We start from the raw sequence: 12,195 nt of genomic DNA on the forward strand, positions 1-12,195 counted from the left end.
TTTGGGATGATGATTTCTGAGTTTATCTTTGTTGGATAGATGTTTTTGCTTTGGTTTCTGTTTCCTCTCTTTGTCTTCTAGCTGGAGTGGCCTATAGTTAAGTAAAGTGTCTCTACCTGAGTTGGAGGCTGGAGTGCTGGTTTGTGGTGTGGCCTCTTGTCCAGCAATGTGCTATCACTGTATTTGGGTGCTGGGATGTGATGATGAGAATGGGAGAGACAGTTAGGGGCTGGCTGGGCAAGCACTAAGAAAGTGATAATACCCTATCCAGAGTTCAAGGGCTGGCATGGGGTTGAGGGCTTCCACCAGAGTTATAGGCTGACATATAGCAGTTTGGGGTAGGTTGGGTGGGCACTGAGGAAGTGTTAGCCATCTGCAGGCAGGGGCTTACCTGGGGTTCTGGTTGCTGGCATGGCCTTGGGTATAATATAGTCCTTTGGCATAACATAGGCCTCTGGCTTTCTTGAAAGACAGCATCAGCAATAAATTTACTAGAGAGATTAATGCCCACCAAGACATGTGGTGGCTTGATAGAAAAAACAATGACCCCCCCCAAAGGAATAGGAGGTGTGACCTTGTTGAAGAAAGTGTGTCACTGTGGAGTGACAAAGTCACAGGCTTTGGGGTCCCTTTTGTACAAACTTCCCTTAGTGTGACTCCCAGTTGACTTCCTGTCGCCTGCAGAACTTAGGACTCTCAGCTCCTCCAGCACTATGTCTACCTGTATACTGACTGCCATGCTCTCCACCATGATAATAACTTCTAAGCTTGTAAGTAACCCCCCCTCCACACACACACACACACACACACACACACACACACTTAAAGAAAGAATTTCTGTGGTCATGGTGTCTCTTCACACAACAGTAACTCTAACTCAGACAGAACAGTAAGAGCTTCTATAACACTTCAAGCTGAAACACTAAGAAGCTTCACTATCGGCAGCTAACCTGAAAAAGCACAGATTTGAGAATGGACAAAGCTCTAAAAGCATGAGGCTCAACAACCCTTTCAGAGCCAAGAGACTAACACTATATCCAGACCAGCACTGCTATGTGCAAGATATGTCATAATTTTAAAAAAAAAAAAAACTATAAGCTTCCAGGACAGTGCATCAGGGACACTTAGGCTGCCAGAAATTGTACACTATAAAATTATTGGTGCACATCACAGAGATGGTTATCTCCTTAAGAGTGGAATGATTTGAGCTGAAGAAATGCCATGACCCAGATAGACACAGGAGGTGCATACCCACACAGAGCTTAGGATTCCCCTTTTGCTGATGTTGCTTCAGAATAGTGTTGAAGCTCATCCAGAGCTGCTTGGCATCCAGGAGGAGTCTGGGAGTATACATTACTGGTTCTCCTAATGGGCTTTCAAGGATTTTTAGTGGAGATGAGTCAAGTGAATTCAAAAGATTTTAACCAAAACCTGTACCATGTCTCATCCTCAGCCTTGACAAGCACTTGACCTACAAAGCCCCAAAGAAGCATGGCTATACTCCTCTTTAAAACGCTATTCTAGGTGGTGGTGCGTATCTTTAATCCCAGCACTCGGGAGGCAGAGGCAAGTGGATCTCTGTGAGTTCAAGGCCAGCCTAGTCTACAAAGCTACACAGAGAAACCCTGTCTTGAAAAATAAAAGAAAAGAAAAATGCTATTCTAATTTGTGACTGCCTTTCTACCATGTGTCCAAAGCCACACAGGGTAATTCAGTGCCACTATCTTGCAGCAAGAGAATACTGTTTAACTTATTTTTGTTGTTCTTGTTCTTGTTGCTCAATTTTTGGATTGGGTTTTGCTTGCTTTGTGTTTTGGGGGCTTTTTTGTTGGTTGGTTGATTGGTTGGTTTGGTTTCAAGTTTTGAATTTTTTTTCGTTATGTTGTTCTTGTCATTGTTTTGATATTGTATATACTGCCTGCCATTTTAAAGCCCCTATTAAGTAAAAGGACTGCATTTTATGAATAAAAAAATCCACTTTCGTGTCTTCACTCTTAAGCCTAGCTTTTTAAATCTGGTATGGTATCACATTCCTGTAACCTCAGGAGTAACAGGCAGAGATGGATCTCTGCAAGGTCCAGGCACCATGGGCAATACAGTGAGTTTCTAACTAGCCAGACTACACAGGGGTTTGGTTCCTAGGTGCGGATGTCATAGTTTACTCTGGGGATACTCACTTCATGATGGGAAACATATCATACTTGTCCTTACAATCATACATTTAGTTCCTCCTAAAATATGGTACTGTGTTCACATGTTCACAAAATAGCCATGAAGACCAAATTAATGAGAAACACAACTGCATTGCCATAATGCCTCTCAGTAAATGAAAATATTCATTCAGGGCATACAAAAGAAATCAGGACACCCGAAGCTAGATGCCCTTCCTTTCTTTGAAATATAGAATCATGATAACCACACAGAAGAGATAATGGCTTCCTAGACATGTTGAAACACAGCTTTATTTTTGGGCACCATTGGTTATGATATTCATTTGGTGCCTTTTTGTTTTTGTTTTGTTTTGTTTTCAGATTTATTTCTTTTATTTATATTGATGTGTGCTTTGCCACTAAATGTCTGTGCAGTACATGCATGCAGTTCCCCTTGAGGCCAGAAGAGGGCATCAGATTCCATCTAGAACTGTAGTAATGGAATTATCATCGTACTGTGGGTTCTCTAGTAGAGCAACAAATGCTCTTAATAATGTAGGAGCCATCTCTCCGGAACCTATACTTGTCTTTTGTCCTTCCAGCCTTGAGTGCTTTTTAGTTAAGTTGGATCACCTGTAACCAAAGAGGGAAGTTTCTGAAGAGAGCATGCTAACTTACTTAGGTCGCCAGGCATCCATGCAGGTCTCTCATAGGTTCAGGATCATAGCCCGTCATCATATTGTCAGGGTTGGAACAGACCTGTTACCTCTCATCTAGGACAACAATGTAGATTAGGCCCACTTGATGAAATGCAGAGTTGAGAAGAACCTCCTTGATGTTGAAAGACCCATGGAGGGCATGGACACTAACACCCCTACTCAGGAAAGGCGCCCCACCCCCAATTCACTCACAAGAAGCAGTTTTGATGCAAAAGCATGAGGTCTTTTATATTCCAGTGCACAGAGGTCTGCAGCCATACTCCACGTGGGGTAGAGGACTGGGAACCCTGGGTACAGGCTTCAGGCAGCTTTTATAGGGTTACAACAAAGCCCTTGCATTACAAACCAATCATCTTATAGCATCCAGTGTGGACTAATCAATTTGAACTATCCCAGCCTGCCCTTAGCCCAGGAAGTCTGCTTTTACTAGGGCTTCTGGATAGTGTGGCATGGCTCATTTCTGGTTTTTTTTTTTTTTTTTAATTGTATAGATGGCATAGTCACCTTTGTTTTTATTATTATTTACTTATTTTATATAACCAAGTCCATTTAAATGAAAACAAACATTTATAGACAACATTTGGGAATTTGGGCATTGTTCTTTCTAAACTCCTTCCTGCTGGTAAGCGGCGCTGTCATGGGAGATTCTAAGAAGACGCAGAAATCCTGGCTGTAGTCTGTAAGGCTGCTTTGTCCAGCTGTTTTGAATGTAGGATCACCTGGTACTTTGTTTCACACAGTTTGGCTTGATCAAACCACATGAACCTGGAAGGAATCCACAGCTTTTCATTTTCTGTGGAAACAAAAATAGAAATCCTTTTCCCCAGTAACTTGTCCTTAAACTTAAATTTACAGACCTGGCATGTGCATTGTTCTAGGTTCTAGGTTCTATCATAGCACTGTGGGGCCAAAGGGGAAGAAACATTAATTCCATTACATCTAGAGGTGTGGCATATAACAAAATGGGAGGTTCTGTAGAGGCTTGTAAAGTCCTCCAACTTCCTCACAGACTTCATTTCTTACCCTTAATTGAGGATGTATTTCTCCGAGGCAAACTTTCATTCTTGGGGTAAAAAGAATCTACTCTTAAAAGTAAAGGACAGATATATACAGAGAACACAAATATAGATACATAACTCATTAAATTTTGTGATGACTGTCTGGTGAGATGACTAAGTGGGTAAAGGTAATGTAGACAAGCCTATTGACCTGAGTTCCTTCCCAGGTTGAAAGAGAGAATGAACCTTCCACAAATTGTTCTCTGACCTTCATATAGGTAGGAGTGCCAGGGCTTTGGCCACAGAAGCTAAGACATCTGGTTTTCCATTCTTCACTCACCCTAGAATCTCTCCATTTGATACATTTATGCAATTATCCTACTATATGCTCCATTTGAGAGATGTGGGACTTTTGCTATTTTACTTTGCTACCCAGCAGCTATAGAAACTAAGAAAGCCATCAACAAGCATCAAATGAAACACAAGTTAAGGGGATATCATCATCTGGGATGTGTAACTGAGCTGAGAGCACTGTGAGGCCCAAAATGTTCTTAAAGGTCTTCTGTACATGCCTGGATTGCTGTGGTATGGTCTGGTGTGTGTGTGTGTGTGTGTGTGTGTGTGTGTGTGTGTGTGTGTGCGATTGTCTACCTCTGATTGTCTCAAAGAGACTGTACCTTGTCATGAAGCTCAAACCACTCTGTGACTTGTTGAAGACTTAACTAGAGCTTGGAACCCACTTCAGTGAGGATGGAAAGCATCTGCAACAAATGGTGCTGGCACAACTGGATGATGGTGTGTAGAAGATTGCAGATAGACCCATGTCTATCACCATGCACAAAACTCAAGTCCAAATGGATCAAAGACCTCAACATCAATCCAGCCACACTGAACCTCTTAGAAGAGAAAGTAGTAAGTACCATTTTTGTACAGGGTACAAAATTGTTACAGGAGACCGCTTCCTCCTGTAACTCCACTAGCACAGACACTAAAATGGACAATTAACAAATGGGACTCCTCAAACTTAGAAGTTTCTGTAAGGCAAAGGACACAGTTGACAAGACCAAGCAGCAGCCCACAGACTGGGAAAAGATCTTCACCAATCCTACATCTGACAAAGGGCTGATCTCCAAAATATACAAAGGACTCAAGAAACTAGTCAACAAAACACCAAATGATCCTATTAAAAATGGGGTACATAACTGAAGAAAGAAATATCTATAGAGGAAATCAAAAAGGCTGAAAGACACTCAAGAAAGTGCTCAACATCCTTAGCTATCAGAAAAATGCAAATCAAAACAACTTTGAGATACCATCTTACTCCTGCCAAAATGGCTAAAATTAGAAACACCAATGACAACTCATGCTGGAGGGGATGTGAAGAAAGGGGAACACTCCTCCACTGCTGATGGGAGTGCAAACTTGTACAGCCATTTTGGAGATCAGTATGGTGCAGTTCTTCAGGAAAATGGGTATCAGTCTACCATAGGACCTGGCAATCCCCCTCTTAGGCATATACCCAAATGATCCATATCCATGCAACAAAGACATCTGTTCAACTATGTCCATAGCAGCATTATTTGTAATAGCAAGAACCTGGAAGCAACCTAGATGCCCCTCAACTGAAGAATGGATAAAGAAGATGTGGCACATTTACACAATGGAATAATACTCTGCTGGGGGGGGGGGACGATGAAATCTTGAAATTCACAGGCAAGTGGATGGCACTTGAAGAAACCATCCTGAATGAGGTAACCCAGTCACAAAAAAAGAGGAAAATGGTGTGTACTCACTCATATATGAATTTTAGACATAGAGCAAAGGATCACCAGCCTATGATTCACACCACCAGAGAAACTAGGATACAAGGAGGATTCTAAGAGATTCATATATGGTCCCTCACAGAAAGGGAAAGGGACAAGATCTCCTGAGCTTATGGGGGGGGGGGCAGTGAGTGGAGAAGGAACTAGGAGAAAGAGAAGGGGAGGAGAGGAAAGCACATGGGACTAGGAAGACTGAGTCAGGGGAGGAATAGATGAGAGAAGAGATAGGGGAAGTAGGGGGAGAGACAGAGAGAGAGAGAGGGAGAGAGAGAGAGAGAGAGATACCATAAAAGAAAGCTGTTATAAGTTTGAAGAGAAAACTGAACCTAGAGAAATGTCTAGAGACCTATAAGACTGACCCCAACTAACAATTTGAGCAACAGTGAAAAGGCTACCATAAATGCCCTTCGCTGATAATGAGATCAACGACTAACTTATCCACCATTATGGAGCCCTCATCTAGTAGCTGATGGAAACAAAAGCAGACACCCACAACTAAACACTGTGCTGAACTGGAATCCAGATGCAGAGAGGGAGGACAAGCCCGGACTACAAAAACAGAGACAGCTGACCTGAACAAGGAGGAACTAATGGGCTCCCAGACTGATAGTTGGAAATCCAGCTCATGGGTCTCAGCTAGTAAGCCTGGGCAGTCTAAGGGTCCTCGGACAATGGAACCAGGACATATCCCTGGTGTACAAAAGGACTTTGGGAGCACATCCCCCATGGAGGGATACTCCCTTAACCTAGAAGGCCTAGTCCATACTCCAAATGACTTGACAGATTTAGATGACCCCTCCTGGAAGACATCACCCTACATGTGGAGTTGGGGAAGGAAGAAAAAAATGTGTTAGTCATAAGGAAATAACCCCACCCACCAGTCCCTATGTAGTGAGATGTGTAGCCCACACCTGCACATGGGCCATTGGGATGGCTCAGCACATGGATGCTTGCTGGTGTATCTAATGAACTGATCATGCTCCAAAGGGTGCATGTAGAAGGAAATGACTTCCCAAAGATGCCCAGCTACCGTCCCTACACACAGTAGCATGAATTCGTTTATGGTCACACATAAAAAAAAAAGAAAGAAAAGGTTGGGAAAAAATCTCTCCATTGTATTCAGACTTTGCAATCACTTTTTTTAAAAAATATGTGTGAATGAATATGTTACCAGCTTGTATTTCCATGCATCATATGTATATATCGTGTCTGGGAAGCCAGAAGGAGGCACCATATCCCCTGAAACTGGAGTGACAGACAGTTGTGACTTGCTATGCCAGTGCTGTGGAATGAGGCAAACTCTGGGAGAGCAGTCGGTGCTCTTACTCACTGAGCCATCCCTCCAACCCCCTTTTCAGTTTTTAGTTTTGGTCTGGTTTTTATTTGTTTGTTTGTTTGGTTGGTTGGTTGGTTGGTTGTTTGGTTGGTTGGTTGGTTTTTGTTCTGTTTTATTTTTTGTTTTTGTTTTGTTGTTATTTTGGTTTTTTGTTCTCGTTTTTGTACTGCCAGGGATCAAACCAAGGTCATTGGCTTGATTTGCAAGTGGTTAATGCCTGAAGTTCTCTCTCACACACTTTTTTTAACCACCATTCCCACCCAGATAACCAGCATCAGACATGAATAATACCTCCATCTTGGAAGACATGGATTCAGTTCCCAGCCCTTACGTGGTAGCGCATACATACTGTCTGTGACTCCAGTCCCAAGGGTTCTGATGCCATCTTCTGACCTCCTCAAGCACCAGTCCTGCCTATGGTTCACATATATACACCCTGGTAAAGCACACATATACATGAAATACTCATTATAAGGCTTGGAAGATGAATGAGAACAAAAGGCCAGCTGAGCATTGGAGAACATAACTGCAATTCCAGCCCCAGAGCAAGAGGACCAGGAATCGGCTCTCACCCTCACCTACACATGAAGCTTGAGGCCAGCTTGGGCTGTGTTTTAGCATGTTATGTGAAAAGAAAAATAGTGAAACAATATAAAAATATGGAAATGAAAAAATGAGAGAAAAGATTACAAAGTAAGCCACTCTAGAGGGGAATAAAAGCAGTTAATGTAGCAGAGAAGCTTGTGGTGGTACTAAATTCTTTGGCCCATGCTTGGACTTCCAGCACATGGGAGATGAAGGTAGGATCCGAATTCAGGATCATCCTTGGATACATAAGGAGCTTTAGGTCAGCCTTCACTACCTAAAGGGGTAACCAGGAAGGAGGACAGTACTAGAGGGGAGGGGAAGAGAGAGAAGACAGTGGAGAAAATGTCAAAGTAATACTTGAACAGAAAATCTCTCAAAGCCGAAGAATGTGCATTTTTTTTAATGTAAAGGGTCCAGTGAGGCTTGAGGTGTGGCTCAGTCAGAGCTTGTGACTAGTGTGAGCATGGCCTGGGTTCAATGCCTAGATACAGTAAATGAAAATGGTCTCATGTCTAGACAGATCATTAGATTTTAGGTTACTAAGTACAAAGGGAATATTCTACAAATCTGTAAAAGAAACAAGGAACATGCAAGGAATTGGAGCAGCCCAGATCTCTCCATAGACACAATGTGACCTACAAGAATAACAGTGTTTTCAAAATTCTGAAGATTATTATTATCATCATCATTATCATCATCCAAATGGAATTCATGTCAACTAAGATGGGAGCTGTCTATACAAGACACAGGAAAGGGACTGACTCTTCACAAAGAGACAGGCTTTGGGGATAGATAGATAGACAAGGTGCAGTTACTGTAACACTGTAGATCCTATGTAAATTTTTCTTGTCCCTTGTTGTCCTTTTCCTCTCTTGTAGTTCTTGCGGACTCATTCACGTTGTCACTCAGAGCTGGCACGTGTGAGTAATCCCACAGAGGCTTTCTTGAACTCCCCTGCTGGTGTTTGGAGCTTGAGTCAGACTGTTTTAAGAGTGTATCTGAGAGAAGCAATGGTCCATTACTTAGTTGAACTCTTCCTTTTTCCTTCAGACCAAGTCTCAGTAGCTCAGACTGGCCATTTGCTTGCTGATCATCTTGACTTCCCCATCCCAGAGTCCAGGTTTGGGCCACCACAGTCTGCCTGACAGTGCTGGATTTTGGTGCATAAGGGCTTATTTAGAGAGCCCTAGTTCTCAGGGGGCTCCAGGCTGACTGGTCCATAGCTTACCACACCTTTTCTAACAGCACAGTGGCTGGAATGATCTACTGAGGTATCTTGGTGAAATTTCACTACATATCTACTGTCACATCCCCAACACACACACACACACACACACACACACACACACACACACACACAGTGACAATCCTATGGATCTTCCTTGTTCCTCTATTGCTTATTCAATTTAGGAGACTGATCTTTCCTCCTCTTCTTTCATCTGGACCTAATTTGTCAGTAGCCCTTTTCCCACCTTGTCTTGTTGAAGAGGGAGATTTTAAGGAAGGGAAGAGCTATTCCAAGGCAGTATTTGGAAAGTGAGTTTTCAGTTCCCCACAGATAATGTAGTGAAATGTTTCTCATTGTTGAAATATCAGATTGCTGAGAATCACCCGGAAAGGTTGAGAACACAGGTTATTTGCACCTGTGGGTGCAACTGAGCTAATGCTTCAGTAGGCTGGGCCCCAGTCCAAAGTGCTTTACAGCATTTATAGGCTACTCATTGTTAACTTTTTGTCTTTCCAGTCCTTGATGCATTTGAATGTTAGCATATCTGACTGAGTATGATGAACGGGAGTTTCTCTTCAGCAAGCCTGTTTGTAGAAGTGGGAACAGTAAGGGTAGAACAGCTATTTTGCAAGTATACATTTCTCAAGATAAGAGAGGGGTTTTAACCGATGCAGGAAGTCGGCAGAAGTTCAAAACAGCTCAGCATGTTAGTTTTGGCTGTCACTGCAGCAGGAAATTTCACCCTATTTCATTCTTATCATGAAGAGGAGAAACAAGTCTTTTTCTTTGAACAGGAGGGATGCTGAAGAGCTGTCCATGTGTGTCCCAGGAACTGGTTCTGGAAAGGACAGCTTGGCTTCTGATGAACAGGGGCAAGCTAGTTAGTAGGGAGGGGAGGGAAGTTCCCTGTGACCTTACTGTTCCCTATGACCTTTTGTACCCTGGACAGCCAGACACCTTTTGTGATGTGACCGGTTTTGTGGGGATTCTTCTTCCTCTTGTAGCATTTGTTTCAATCACAGACATGTTGGCAAGATTCAGGTGTCTACTTGGGAGAGAGACTGGAGAGTATAGAAAAAGGCAGAAGGAAACTGGCCTTCTGTCATGGTGTAAAACAGTAAGAAATGAATGGTCTTGGGAAAGATTCACTTGATTCCTAGGCCGGCCATGGGGAGCTTCCTGAAGGGTGTGGGCTTGAGCTAGGCCTTCCAGGATTGGGGCTCGGGAACTGGGGGACCTCTGAGAGGCAACCTGACTTCTTCGCTTGTTTGGTTTCTGAAGTTAAAGATTCTAGAACATTAGTTTATGTGGCCCAAGAGGTAGTAACGGTCAATACTATAAATGCTCTGCCAGGTTCTCTGTTTTCACTCTGGGTGGTGGGTAGAAAAGAACAGGAGTCAGGCAGGGATGAAAGAAGTGTGTAAGCTAAGGGTATCACTGCTCCTCTCTCCCTTGTATTCTGGGGCTGTCTGACATAACAGGGGGAGAAAAACCCCACTGGAAAAGGCCCAAACTTATCAGACTTTATAACAGGAGCAGTCTGAAGAGACCAAAGTGCCACTTAGTTGCAGTGTCACTTGAGGCTGGTAAATGCTATGTGTTGGTGGTAAGTTTTCTAGTGCAGCTAAAGAAATCTAAGGTGCAGTAGTCCTCAGGGAGGACCTTGAGGAGGAAAGCAGAGAACAAGGTGGTTATGAAGGATAAAAGGGGATATTGGGGGAGAGGTTTAAGAGAGGAGAGTGATGGGAAGGTAAGGCATTACAAAGCCATATAAGAAAATGAAGTAGATTATAAACACCTCAAAAACACACATACACACCCCTATAAAATATGGTTAATGGTGTAACACAAAAAATAAAAGACCCAGAAATTGACACTGGAGTTCAAACTTCAATCTGAAGGTCAGAGAAGGAAAGCAGCTGGCCACTAGCTCTTTTCTCTATCTATGCTCAGACCAAATAGGTGATCCTAAGACTGCTCCCAACTTCACAGCTCCTCAGATTCGTTCAGACTGCTCTCAACATGGCTAGAGACTAATTCTGCAAAACTGACTTTGCTTCTTCCTTTTATACCTCTCAAATCCTGGGATTAAAGGCGAGTGACCCCAAGTACAGAGATCACCATTGTGTGACTGGCTCAATTTCATGAAGCTCAGTGTGGCCTTGAACTAACAAAGATCCACCTGCTTTGAGTCCTGGGATTAAAGGTGTGTGCCACCACCACCTAGCTCTATGGCTAGCTAGTACAGCTGTGTTGGGATTAAAGGTGTGTATCAATACTGCCTGGCTCTATGGCTTGTGACTGGCTTTGCTTTCTGTACCCTCACAAAAGCTTTAATAAATCATAAATAATATATCACCACATAATGGACTTAATGTGAGGATATTGCTACTCCTAGAAGCCATAGGTTACCAAATAAAAAGCCCAACACTAGGTGTGGGATTCTTCCTTCAAGCTGTTTGTCCAAGGGATCCAAGAGACCTCTAAAAACAAGACAGGCTATCGCCATTTTTATCAACTGACCACAGAAACTTATGGTAAAAACCTATTGCTGAAGCTGAATAGTGGTGGTGGCACATGGGAGGCAGAGGCAGGAAGGTCTCTTTGAGCTTGGGGCCAGCCTGGCCTACATAGCTAGCTCCAGGACATCCAGGGCTACACAGAGAAATTCTGTCTTGAAAATTAAAACAAACAAATAAAAGGACCTACTGCTGAGGACATCATATTTTGGTGACGTGACTTGAAGTAATGATGCTGGATGTGTAACAGAGCAGACAAAAAAATTATAAAGGGATATGCCTCATCATGAAGCACTAAGCTCCTTCAGCTGAGCATCGATAGGACAAGTAAACAGGCTGCTTGCAAAAAATAATCAACTGTCTTAGCCAGTTGTGAACCCTAGGAGTTGTAGCAACAACCAGCCTGGCAAGTATGCCCAAGGGTACAACAGTGGCATGAATCATGAATGTTGTGAGGCTAACTATCCCACCAGAGGAAATGCATGTCTGATACTGTAAACCCGGCCAAGAGCGTGTGGCTGGGTTTCTCATAGCATAGGCATGAAAGGCAAGCCTATTACTATTTTGCTAACAAACTTCCTCCTTTAAAAAAAAAAAGTGTGTGTGTGTGTGTGTGTGTGTGTGTGTGTGTGTGTGTGTGTGTGTAGAACCTGGAGTTACAGGGGGTTTCAAGCCATCTGACTTGGGTGCTTGGAAGGCTACTCAGGTCCTCTGAAGATCAACAAGAGTTTTTTACCACTGAGCTGTCTCTCTGGCCCCTAACTATGCTTTTAGACAAAGAGTTGGAGCTGCTGAACTAGGAAGATGGGCTTTGAAACAAGCCTCTCAGATGAT

Source organism: Phodopus roborovskii, unplaced genomic scaffold (genome assembly GCF_943737965.1).
Source record: "Phodopus roborovskii unplaced genomic scaffold, PHOROB, whole genome shotgun sequence".
Taxonomy (NCBI): Eukaryota; Metazoa; Chordata; class Mammalia; order Rodentia; family Cricetidae; genus Phodopus; species Phodopus roborovskii.